The sequence below is a fragment of the Electrophorus electricus genome, chromosome 18 (genome assembly GCF_041902795.1).
Source record: "Electrophorus electricus isolate QZ-2024a chromosome 18, ASM4190279v1, whole genome shotgun sequence".
Lineage (NCBI taxonomy): Eukaryota > Metazoa > Chordata > Actinopteri > Gymnotiformes > Gymnotidae > Electrophorus > Electrophorus electricus.
In genome coordinates, this window is record NC_137514.1 from 1,594,302 (window position 1) to 1,606,353 (window position 12,052).

General features: G+C 39.3%; 1 long non-coding RNA gene across 1 annotated transcript; it reads right to left on the bottom strand.

Annotated features, from left to right (window-relative positions):
• Nucleotides 1–14: 14 nt before the first annotated feature.
• LOC145652067 (uncharacterized) lies at nt 15–3,202 on the bottom strand. The gene is made up of 3 exons (XR_014118262.1): nt 1,338–3,202; nt 719–999; nt 15–520 (listed from the first exon to the last, which is right to left on the bottom strand). It is a non-coding gene; the product is annotated as an uncharacterized LOC145652067 (long non-coding RNA).
• Nucleotides 3,203–12,052: the final 8,850 nt, after the last annotated feature.

Here is a 12,052-nt window from a genome sequence, read left to right on the forward strand (position 1 = left end):
AGCTAAAACCATGTCAAGGTTAAGAGATTAAGGACATACTGTGTCTCAAACAGAATAACATCAACAACATAGTCATGCAGTGAGAGTTGGTATCCTGTTTTTTTCCCTTAATTTTTCCATAGTAGAGCACATGAATGTTAAATTTTAATATTTTTGTAAATATGGATATGCATATAATCACTTTAAGTGTGCAGGTCTGCTGCTGATTTGTGGTCTACAGCAGGGCTTCTTAGCTCCGCCCCCTGCTGTGGCTCCGCCCTGCTGGGGTTCCATGTTATTTGTTCCTGACTACATCTGAGCAGGAGTGGGTGTGTCAGTGCAGAGAGAACACCAAACTGTGCAGGACTGCGGGTCCTCAGGTGTGCAACGGAGAATCATCTGCTATACACAGCAAATCTGCAACTTTGTTCTTGAGCCAGAAGTGAGATTTGATAGACTTAAATGTGAAGGTGGAAGATGTCGGCAGCTTTAATCCAGGAGATAGGCCAGCACTTGTGCTTACGGGCTTGGTGTGCAGGTCCTGAAGGAAAGCAGAATACACCATGACCAATAAACATTTTATTTAAACTCTACTGTATTTAGCTACTTAGATTCTATTGTATTTAAACATCCTGCATGTTTAGAACAAATAAACAGCTGAATCTTTTTCAACACCTCAGGATGATGGCCTACACAATTCATGACATTTCTGTTTTATACACACACAGAGTGATCTAACCTTGTAATGGACCACAGGATATCCACATTCATTTGAGAGACAGCCTCTTCAGTGAATGTAGTGCTCTGCTTGAGTTACTTAGTGACAGTTTCTTTGGTGACGGAGACACTCTTCTGTTGTTGCCCAGTGACACCTTCCTCAAGAATATTGATTTCTTCTTCTTTTTCCTGGAATGTAGCACCCCCTTGAGGCTTTTCCAGGAAAGTATGGTTCTAATATCAGGCTTGGATCTTTTCTTGTTGCCAAACAAGCTTGTTTTGGAAGAGGCACCGCCCATTGTGCTGTAACAATAAAGGACCTTATGTAAATAGCACGTGTGGGGAAAAAAAATAACCCATATTAATTAAATACCTGTACATAAAGAATACCATTATATGTCTATTTTTACACGAACAGTCACAATTGTGCCAAACAAATACACAACTCTAAACCTTTTCACAGAAGGCCTTGTATACTTACATACACTCATTCTTTTCTTTCAGTTTTTCTTTAAAGTGGCTTGGTCAGCTTGATTGTTATTACATGACAGTGTTTCCAAAGCATTTGGGTCTGTTTCACATCAGTTTATTAATAGGTCAACACATAGATATAGTTATTGTGACAAAACCTTTATTCTTACCATAGTAGTGGCGTTCTGTGTGTCCTGTTGATCTCTTTTTGAAAGTCTTCCTCATTCTTTATTCCAATAGCACAGTTTTGGAGGTTGCACAGCTAGTTAGAGCAAACTTCTGTTGCTACATCTTCCATGTGAAAGCAATAAAACAAAAAAATCCAACAATTAAATGCAGAACAAAATAATTTAGGCTGGATAACATCACCTGGCTCTTAGTTTCAGTGGTGAAAGTAAAAAAAACTTTTTTTTTTTACGAGGGACTCGACAGTAAATGTGACCTTTTCACTTCTGCTTTGGATCACACTTGTGAGTTTTGTTCTCAAGTTTAGTCAAATAAACAATACATAAGGTTAAAACACAAACACACATCTATTCTGATGCAGGCTGGAGTGAAATAATCTATCAGATATCTCCAGACCAGTGTGTCTACATTCTTGCGAGTGTCTATGTTTGGGAGTCCATCACACACAGACTCTTATCCACCACTTGGTGGCTGCCTTCTGGGTCTGATGATTCAGATCAGATGTCTTAAAATGATGCCACACTAGGGCTAGAAAATACAAGATTGGTGTTATACTCCAATTAATTTCAGGATTATAATCTTTGTTTCCCCATGGTGTTCATAACATGATTAGACAGAGTAAGAATTAGATTCAGAGAACAGTGTGACAGATTTTATGGTGAAAGAATAAAGTGCTGTTGGATATTCTGGGGTTTTGCTCTGTTGGCTGACACTGATGTTGGATTCACACTTACATGTCTCAGTCTTGCAACAATATACCTTTCATATTAGTTTTACTGTAATTACTGAATAGTTTATAGGACTTACTTAATATGCCTCAAGTTAATAACTGAATAATAGTTCCAGAGGTTTCTCAAAGAGAAGAGTTTCTCAAAGAGCAATCAAATCCACCACAAAAACTGCCACAGTGACACAACTAAAATCATGTTTTTGTATTAGCTGTGTCAATAAATATTAGTTTTAATCTCTGAAAATAATGGACAACTTTAAAAAAAGTTGGGTAGTCATTAGCACTCATTATAACCTTCCTGAAGACTTATCATTAATGAGTATGCCTAAGACTTTGCATTCAGTAGTTTTGTCCACTGTGATGTTCTGGATATCAGGAGCTGTTAAAATAAAAGTACCCTTTACAAAGTTTTGAGATAAGAAGTAGTGAATTAAAGCTATTTATCTTAAAAATATAATGTTGCTGTCACATGCAAACATCTGTGCCTCTTAAGCTGAACTATTTAGTTCACTTGCCAGAGATTTGATAAAAGGTAAGTGATGCTGAGACCAAAAGTAGTGGTGTTTGTAACTGATATTATAAAAGCAATCTCCTATTATCCACATCTTATTATCCCTGTACCTGAATCACAATTACTGCTGAAGAGCTTTTAAAGTCCTCTTTATTCTCAGTAAGAATTGTGTGAATGTGTATAAATGAGTGTGGGGGAGAGAGAGAGAGAGCGAGCATTTTTAAAAACATTTTACATGAGTAGCTAGGTTCACTGAAAGAGAACAATTAATCTGAAATGAAGAGCTCTTACTCATGTGAGAATTAACATGTTAAACACAATAAACATGTCAATGACTGTAGTTTCATCATTAGCTCATGGAGATATGCTCATGTGTGAAGCCCAGGATAGTTAGTCGTCGCCTCACGAGTCTAAAATCCTTCAAAAATGTAAAATGAACAAACAAAAATTTCAAACAGAAGTAGAAACAGCACTCTAAAATATAATTTAAAAAATATATAATCTAAAATCTCTAGGTAAGTACATTTCTAAGTATGTCTTCCATTTTTTGACATACTATGTATGCTTTTATATGTCATAGCTCATAGGATTACAAACTAGTGCACAGATTTGTGTGTTTATTTTGTTTTGTATTATGAACCATTATGAATATAATTAAAGAATGATTTCTCTCTTTTACAGGCCAAAGTTTTTCCTCTGAGAAACACTATCATAGGAAAACACCTAAATCCAAACACTGAAGATCTTCACAGCTTATTACCTGAACCACTTCCATAAATTCCTTTATGGTTAAATTCCTGTCACCTGCTCTTCATCACTCTAAGCCTCCTCCTCCCCTGTTGCCTGTATCACTGCACACTTGTTGCTTTGGCTAAATTGTTCCCCTCTGAACTGTGGTTTTTTTCCCCCCACTCTGAGTTGACCAGTATGGATAACATCACTGAAAATCCTCTATTATGCTTTTATAATGAAACAACCATGTTTTTCTATAACCTCAGTGGTTCTCATACTCAAGGTCACTTTACAACAACAGTCAATACAGAGGGGAAAAAACCCCCTCAAATGATTTCAGGAGGAAGGTGATGAAAATGTTGAGAGAAGGGTATGTTCTCAGTTCAGTTTAAAGGAGGAATGTGAAAAGCAGAGACTGAGAGATTGTGTTAATATGTTTAATAGTTTTGGGGCCATGACACAGAAAGATCTACTCCATGCAGAGACCAATCTGAATTTAGGGATAGATAGAAGACCAGCATCAGAGGACCTAAGTGTACAGACAGGGCAGTACAGATGTAAAAGTTCAGCTAAATAAGGGGTTGCAAAACTGCACAGATTTATAAGTGAGCAGGAGGAGTTTAAACTGAATGCAATGTGGGACAGGTAGCCAGTGTTATTGATGCAAAATTGGTATGATATGGGCTGATTTTCTAGCATGTAAGATAATTCTGGCAGTTGAATTTTGGATATACTGAAGTGAGTTGCAGTAATAAAGACAGGACACGATGAAAGCATCTTCAGCATATTATCCAGTGAGCATGGGCTGAAGTCTAGCAATATTACAGAGGTGGAAGAAAGCATATTTTCCAGTGACTTGATGTGAGGTTCAAAGGAAAGTGAGCAGTCAAAGAGTACAGCAATGTTCTGAACTACAGAAATTATTTTAGAAATTATAAAAATAGCACCAGTGAGTAACACTTCAGTTTTGTCAGCATTTAATTTTAGGAACTATATGCTCATCCACAGTTTAAGATCTTGAATACAAGACAGTAGACCAGGGGGTGGTTGGGTAGTGGTATCTTTGGTGCTAATATAGATGTGTGTGTCATCAGCATATCAAGTGAAGTGAAGACCATGGCTGCAAATGATCTGGCCAAAGGGTAACATATAGATAATGATAAGGAGAAGACCAAGGATTTATTCTTAGGGCACACCTTGTGTAATGATACCAGTGTGAGATTTATGTTTACCAAGGGCAAACAAAGTGTAATTGTAGTTTACCTTATACTAGCAGGGTGCTGACTAGCTAACCCACTGTTAAGCAAGGTAATGTTGGCTATATAGCTAACTAATTTACAGTAATGTCACATTGGTCAAACTACCAAAGCAGCAAAATATCATCCCTTATCGACAGAAGAAGTGACAAGAAGTCAGGAAAGAATTACATGGTGATTGTTAGAGGTGTGATGGGAGCTGTTGTTGTTGGGCTGGAGTGGGTGAGGGGTTTGGATTTGTCCCTCCTAAACCCGCAGTAGAAGACATTGGGGTCAGTAGCTAGGTCTAAGTTTGCCTCAGCAGGGGGGTTGGTCTTCTGTTGTTTGTGGTGTCTTTCTGGTGTCTTTACACTGATGCGGGGTCGTTGTCTGAAAAGCTGTTTATCTGCTTTGCCATGCAGTTTATTTTAGCCATTCTGACCTTCTTCCTCAGATCAAAAATTTAGTGACAAAGGAGATTTCTTTCCTTTTCAACATTATTGCTGTGGGTTGGTTCTATATTTTTTCTTTTTCACACCAAAAAGCTAATAAGTGACAGTGGAGGGGACAACTGAGCATCCATCCTCCCTTTCACACTCCTAATCCCTACTGTTTTCTGTCTCTGTTTCACTGTCAGGGTATTTTGTCTCTCCATTTCTCTCTCAGGGTGTTTTGTTTTGTGCTGGACTTCAGTCCTGCTGCTTCTGTTCCTTGATGGTCTCCATCATGTCTCACTGAGACTGCTGTTGGCAGAATCATTCATCATGGCGCTGGTGGTCTGCAACTTCCTCATCAACACATTTCATGACAATGACATGCGCAGCACCTTCAAACATATTTTCATCACATGAAATACTATCACAACAATGTTCGTGATAATCAATGATGAACTTACTTTAGTTGTCCTGACACACAGACAGTGAGAATAAATTACAGAAAACAACCGAACGTGGTCAAATCTTCATCTACTCAGGTAGAATGAACACCTACGCTGGGCATGCGCAGTCAACTGCCCAGAGAAACGACAGCGTCACAATAGAAAGAAATCTCAAAACTGAAATACAAATGCCAATCCCAAAAGAGGTATTATATACCTTCTTACAGAAACCAAAGGCCATCATTACCCATCAGGATTACAGCTGTATGTTTATTATGCTTTAACAAGTTCCCGTCTCGATTATAGATGTGAGCCTAGAGCATAGATGCCCATGGGATTATTATATATATATATATATATATATATATATATATATATATATATATATATATATATATATACATTAAAAGCATGTTCAAGTGATTCACCATTTGTTTCTGTGGGAAGAGGAGAGGCAGGGTTGAGCACTGTACATCGTTCAAATTCATCCCACAAGAGAATCTCCATTAAGGGCAACAGAGAAGTAGTTGGCTAGGGTGGAGGTGTGGTGGGTTACAGGAGGGGACATCAGGGAGTGGTGAGAGTAGTCATGGCAGGTGAGACAGGTAGAGGCTCAGTAATATCATGACAGCTCACAAGAGAACGTCCATTAAGGGCAACAGCGAAGTAGTTGGCTAGGGTGGAGGTGTGGTGGGCTACCACAGGGGACATCAGGGGGTGGGAGAAGTAGCCATGACAGTTGAAATGGGTTTAGGCTTAGTAACATCATTACATCAGGGGTAGGTGTACCACAGCAGAAAGAGAGACTTTTCCAGGTATAAGGGTGTGTAAATCAGGGAACTATGTACATTGTGCAATGGTGGACTCCAGCAGATCTAGCTATGGTACCATAGCTAAAAGGAAAGAGCCACAAGGAAACACAGGCATGAGGGCACCTGGAACATCAGCAATCTGCTACTCTCAGTCAACAAACCTGAGTGGCAAAAGAGAGGTGAAGTGACAACATCATAACATCCCAGTTTACCATAACTCTCAATGCCCATGGACCCCCAGTTCTACACCTTTACCCAAGATAGGAAGTAGTTAATAAAATGCCTAGCCATAAATATTGAGACTGTGTCTGAGTCTCAAATATTTACAGGAAGGTTATTCCATAGTGTGGGAGCTTTATAGGAAAAGGCTCTGCCCCTGCAGTAGATTTTCTTATTCTTGGTACTAGTAAAGCACCTGCACCTTTTGATCTAAGCAGACATGGAGGATCATAATGCAGAGTTCACTTAGAGGTAGCATATATAAAGAAAAAAGCAAAGGCCCTAGAACAGATCCTTGTGGGACATCATAGCTAACCTTGTTGTATACCGAGAAGTCTCCATGTTAACAAACTGGTAACGACCAGTTAGATAAGATTTAAATCAGGAAATGGCTATTCCAACAACATTTCGAGTCTATCTAGTGAAATGTTGTGATCTATAGTGTCAAATGCTGCCCTCAGTTCAAGCAATATAAGCAAAGAGACAAAACCCTGGTCAGAAGTTAACAACAGGTCATTAACTACTTTAATTAGTGCTGTTTATGTACTGTGATTGGGCCTAAACCCTGACTGAAAGACGTCATGTATCTGGTTCTGATTCAGATATGAGCTTAAATGCTGAGCTGCAGTTTTTTCTTGGAGCTTGGAAATAAATGGAAGGTTTGAGATCGGCCTGTAGTTTTACAGCTGACATGGGTCGAGGTCTGATTACTGCTAATTTGAATGATTTAGGAACGTAGCCAAGGTTCAAGGTGTTTATTAAATTTAGTAAATGTTCAATTAATTCAGGTAGGATTTCCTTAAGAAAGTGTGTGGGCAGTGAATCTAGTAAGCAAATGGAGGATGTTGAGTGCTAGATCAGAGATGCATATTCTGGCTTTTGGATAGGTTTAAAGGATTTCCGAGTTGTTTTTGGCTTGGTTGTTCTGATCTCTAAGTAGCTGCCTAATGTCATGTTAATACTCTCAATGTTATCTCTAATGTGCTTGAATTTCTCATCAAAGAAATTCATGAACCCATTACTAATGTGTGAAGTTGTAATCTGAGCATTGGTGTCAGTTTTATTCCTAGTTAGATGTGCAATTGTACTAAAAAGAAATCTAGAATTATTTTTGTTATTTGCTATTAGGGTTGAGAAATAAGATGTTCAAGTGGTAATAAGTGTTTTTGTGTCACGGTACGGCCCCTCCTCTCAAGTGTGCGCCTGCACCTAAGCCTCATAGAGGCAAGGGGGAGGTGAGACCAGTGCCCACCCCAGAGACTGGCAAAGTAACTGGTGCACCTCCTGAAATGGGTGCACAGAAGTCACGCCCCCCCCCCCCCCCCCCCCCAGGCAGATAGGATCCCCCACAGGCAGGTAGGTCTCAAGCCCCACCCACGACTGGCCGGGGCTCCTGCCAGCTTGCCTGGATCCTTTAACAGTCCTTTATGTAGTTTATGTAGTTTATACCCGTCCCTGTCACTGTGTCCATCCCCATCACATTGTCTGTCCCAGTCGCTCTGTCCCCCTTTGTGTCTGTGCCTGTGAGTGTGTCCATCCTTGTGTCTGTTGTCGTCCTGGTCCCTGTCCTTCCTAACTCTCTCCTGCTCGCGCTGGCCTGTGTTGGGTTGCTTGGCGCTGTTGAGGAGGGGCTCTGTCGCGGTATGGCCCCTCCTTCCAAGTGTCTCCCCATGTACGTTTGTGTGTGCGTGTGTGTATGTTCGTCCGTGTGAACATGCCCTCCATGTGTCGCACCTGTTTGTAATTGTTTTCAATTTAAGTGTATATATAAACCCCTATGGTTCTGTTGTCTGTGTTTGATGTTACGTTATCTTAATTGCTACGTAGTCTTTGTTCTCTGTGTAAATAAACATATGTTGTTGTTCAACATAACTTGTCCCTCCTAATGTTACATTTTCTATAATTGAGAAGGCTCTCCTTCCATACAAGCTGGAAGACTACAAGTTTAGTGTGGTGCCATTTATGTTTTATGTTTTGAGTGTTTTGTATTAAATTGTGAATGTGGTCATTATACCAAGGTACAAATTTTTTGTCCTTAAAAATTAAGTGGAGCAACATCATTGAATGTGCAGCAAAATACTGATTCTAAGCATTAAGTTATTTAATCAAGTTCTGTGGGGTTTGAAGGTATCCTAGTCGCACATGATAATTCTGGTAGATTTGCAATAAATCTAGGTGCGGTGTCTGACATCTGATCATGAGTCTGGTGTAGTAGCGAGGTGAGGTTACTATATTGTGGCTCATACGTAGTTCAAATGAAATTAGGGAATGGTCTGAGATGGGATAGTATAACTACATTCTCTATGTCTACACCATATGTCAGTACTAAATAAAGCGAATGTCCACCAGAGTGTGTGAGTTCTCTTATACATTGGATGAAACCAATTGATTCTAATATAGAACTAAAGGCCGATCTCAGAGGGTCTTGGGCACTATCAGAGTGAATGTTGAAGTCACCAACAATAATGGCTCATTCTACTAGAGTGACTAGATTAGAGAGGAAATCTGCAGATTCCTTAATAAATTCTGAGTAGGGTCCGGGTGGCCTGTAGATGCGAATTAGTGGAAGAGGCTGGGTGGGCTTCTTATCGCTGGCTACATCATTTATGCTAGTTAAATTATTTCACAAGGACTCAAAATCATAACCAGCTTTCTGGTTTATGCCTAATGTGTCAGTATAAATAACTGCAATGCCACCTCCATGACAAGTTAGATGAGAGGGTTGTACATAGCTGTAACCACAACGTCATGCTTCATTTAAAGCTATGTACGCATTTGGCCTGACAAATGTGTACATAGACAAAGTACATTAAATCTATGATCTGTTAGGATTTCATTTATCATAAGCAATTTAGATCTAATGTAGTAATCCTAGCTTTAGATAAAAGGTGCAGTGTTCTTTGAATCAGTTAATAACATAATTCATATTAAAGTAAGACATTTTTCTTTGTTTTCTGTATTTCTGCTTAGCTAGGGGAACAGACACAGTGTCAATATGATGAACCTTGGGTGACGTCACATAGCAACCAGCAGACAGTTGGTTTACACTCTTTGTCTGTTGCCTGGCCTCCACTGTGAATTGTCATAGAATTACTTGGTCTTTTATGAGACTATGTCTTATGTTATGAGTGGGGCAAACCTGTTGGTCACGCGAATTGGGGATGTTTAGCACTCCTGTGGGCGAGCCAAAGCTCGGCTACTTTGCTGTATCACCCATTCACCCCACTGCAAGGGCTTGCTAACTTCCCCAAAAGCATCCAGAGCTTGTACTTCTAGTTCCTTGATAGAAAACCCATCCGACCTTTCTGGCTTCTCCGCTGCCAGACTCATCCTGTCAGTTCCTTCCATGACGTTGCCTGGTGTGCTTTCTCTATCCAGGTATTCTTCAGTGCCCTGATTTTTTGCAGTTGAAACATTTGTCCTTATTTGGGTCTCCTCTTCCTCAGCCACGTCTGTGACCTCATCCTCTTCCCCTGTAGTCCGTGGTCATTTGGAGTATTGCCAATTGGGCTTTGTGCACTTCATCATGTTTGTGAGTTTTATTCCATTTATTCATGTTGATAAGTTTTCTGGCATTTACTGCATGTTGTTCAATGAGATTTGGACAAATTTGTCCTTGACCTTCTGAGCAATGTCCTCATGCATTCCCTTTAGGAAGCTATTCCTCATAGGGGTTACTTGTCCCCCCTCCAGGTTGTCTGGTTTGTCTTGTCCACTGTGTGCATCGTGTACATGTGTTAGGTGTGCTAAATATTGTGAAACAGTCTCTCCCTCCTGTTGTTTGCAGATGGTTATTTTGGTCATATCCATTCTCACAGGGAATGCTGTGTTGATAACATCACACAGTCGTGCAAACACAGTGCAAGGGTCATTCGCTGCATCAAGCTGCTGTCCTTGTGCTGTAATTTGTTGGCGTGTTCGTAGGGCCACGGGGGCTGGTCCTTCATCACTGATGTCGTTGTAGCTAAGTGGTGCTGGTGAGAGCTGCTGGACACTGTAGTCTAGTCGGGCTCTGGGTCTGCGAGTCCGACGGTGACATCCATCCAAGTCTGCATCTGTAACACACTTAACACACTGCAAGCCAGTCTCATTTTGTTTTTTGTATGGCTGTGCATGTCATGTGCCTTTGCCTCAGTGACCCACATGTCATTAGCCTTCCAGCTCACCTTCTTTTTGTCTTTTCTGTCCAAGTCTGACAACTTACACTTCAATAATTCTAACTAATTCAAAAGCTGCTCTTGTCTGGGAAGCCATACCTATCCACCCATATGTCAAGCTGATCTAACGATTTCCATCCATAATTTCAAACATGACCATTACATTTGGGTGATGACATTGTTTGAAGAAAATGCTTACTTACACAGGGCTGTGGTAGCTCTGTGATTAAGATACTTGACTTTTAATTGAGAGGTTACTGGTTCAAGCACCAGCAAGTTGCCATTGTTGGGCCCCTGAGTGCCATCATAATTATAAGTCACGTTGGATACAAGTGTCAGCAAAATGCTGTAAACATTATTATGCATCTGATTAGTGTGTAAAAAATCTCCAAATCACTTTTCACTCTACACTGTCCTTCCTCTATTCCTTGCTGCAGAGGGATGACACATTTAATACTCGTCATCATGTGTTAGGGTATCCAAAACCCCATATATTAGATTTCCCAGAAATCTATTCCCTTTCGGTTCCAGACTGTTATTAGGGTTTCCAAAGCCCTATTTCAGATTTCCCATATATCTTTTCCCATGGTCCTAGACCATTAACAGGTTTTTGAGGTTATTTTAAATCAGCATCCATCACCTAGTATTTAAATTTTACTTACTGCCCTAGAGATTTACAAAGAAATAATTGCAATATGTACACTCATTGAAGGGAAAACCTTTAAATCGTTTGTAAAACACAAACACATTTACAAAACACTGATCTCTTCAGATATTTTGCAACTATGACCTTTATTTGATAAAGAAATCAAAAGATGTTTAGCTACAGTGGGTTAGAGTGACTGAAAATAATTATGTCTAATTGTTCCTTTCAGAAAACTTTGATCAAGTATTAACTAGGCATTTACTTAAAATTCTTACTGTTTTATAAAGAGCAGTTTAATTATGTTAGTGAGTCTGTATCACATTTACCAATTCCCAAAATCTAGTGAATAAAAATGCACAATGTATAATATTGATATTTCATATCAGTTCAATTAAGGGATCATCACTCTCAGTTATAACAAGTAACTTAGTGTATAACAGTAAATCTCTACATTGTTATTTTGTTTCACTTGTAAACTGATTTATAGACACTGGGATGTGGGAATCATTGTAAATGAAAAAGAAAACACTCACACACCTTTAAGAGTAATATGATTTAATGTAGCATTTTGGTTACTCAACCATGATCTTAAAAACCATTCAAACCACAGACAGTGAAATTTATTACTAACTCTAATACACTGAAAACAAATCTTTTTATTTTCTACAAAAGAAGTAAAAAGCAATTTTTTATTAGGCAAAACATACAATAAATGTATATGTTAAAAAATATACCATTTCTATCAGTCATTTCCTTCACAGGTAGAGCATTTGAGGTTCT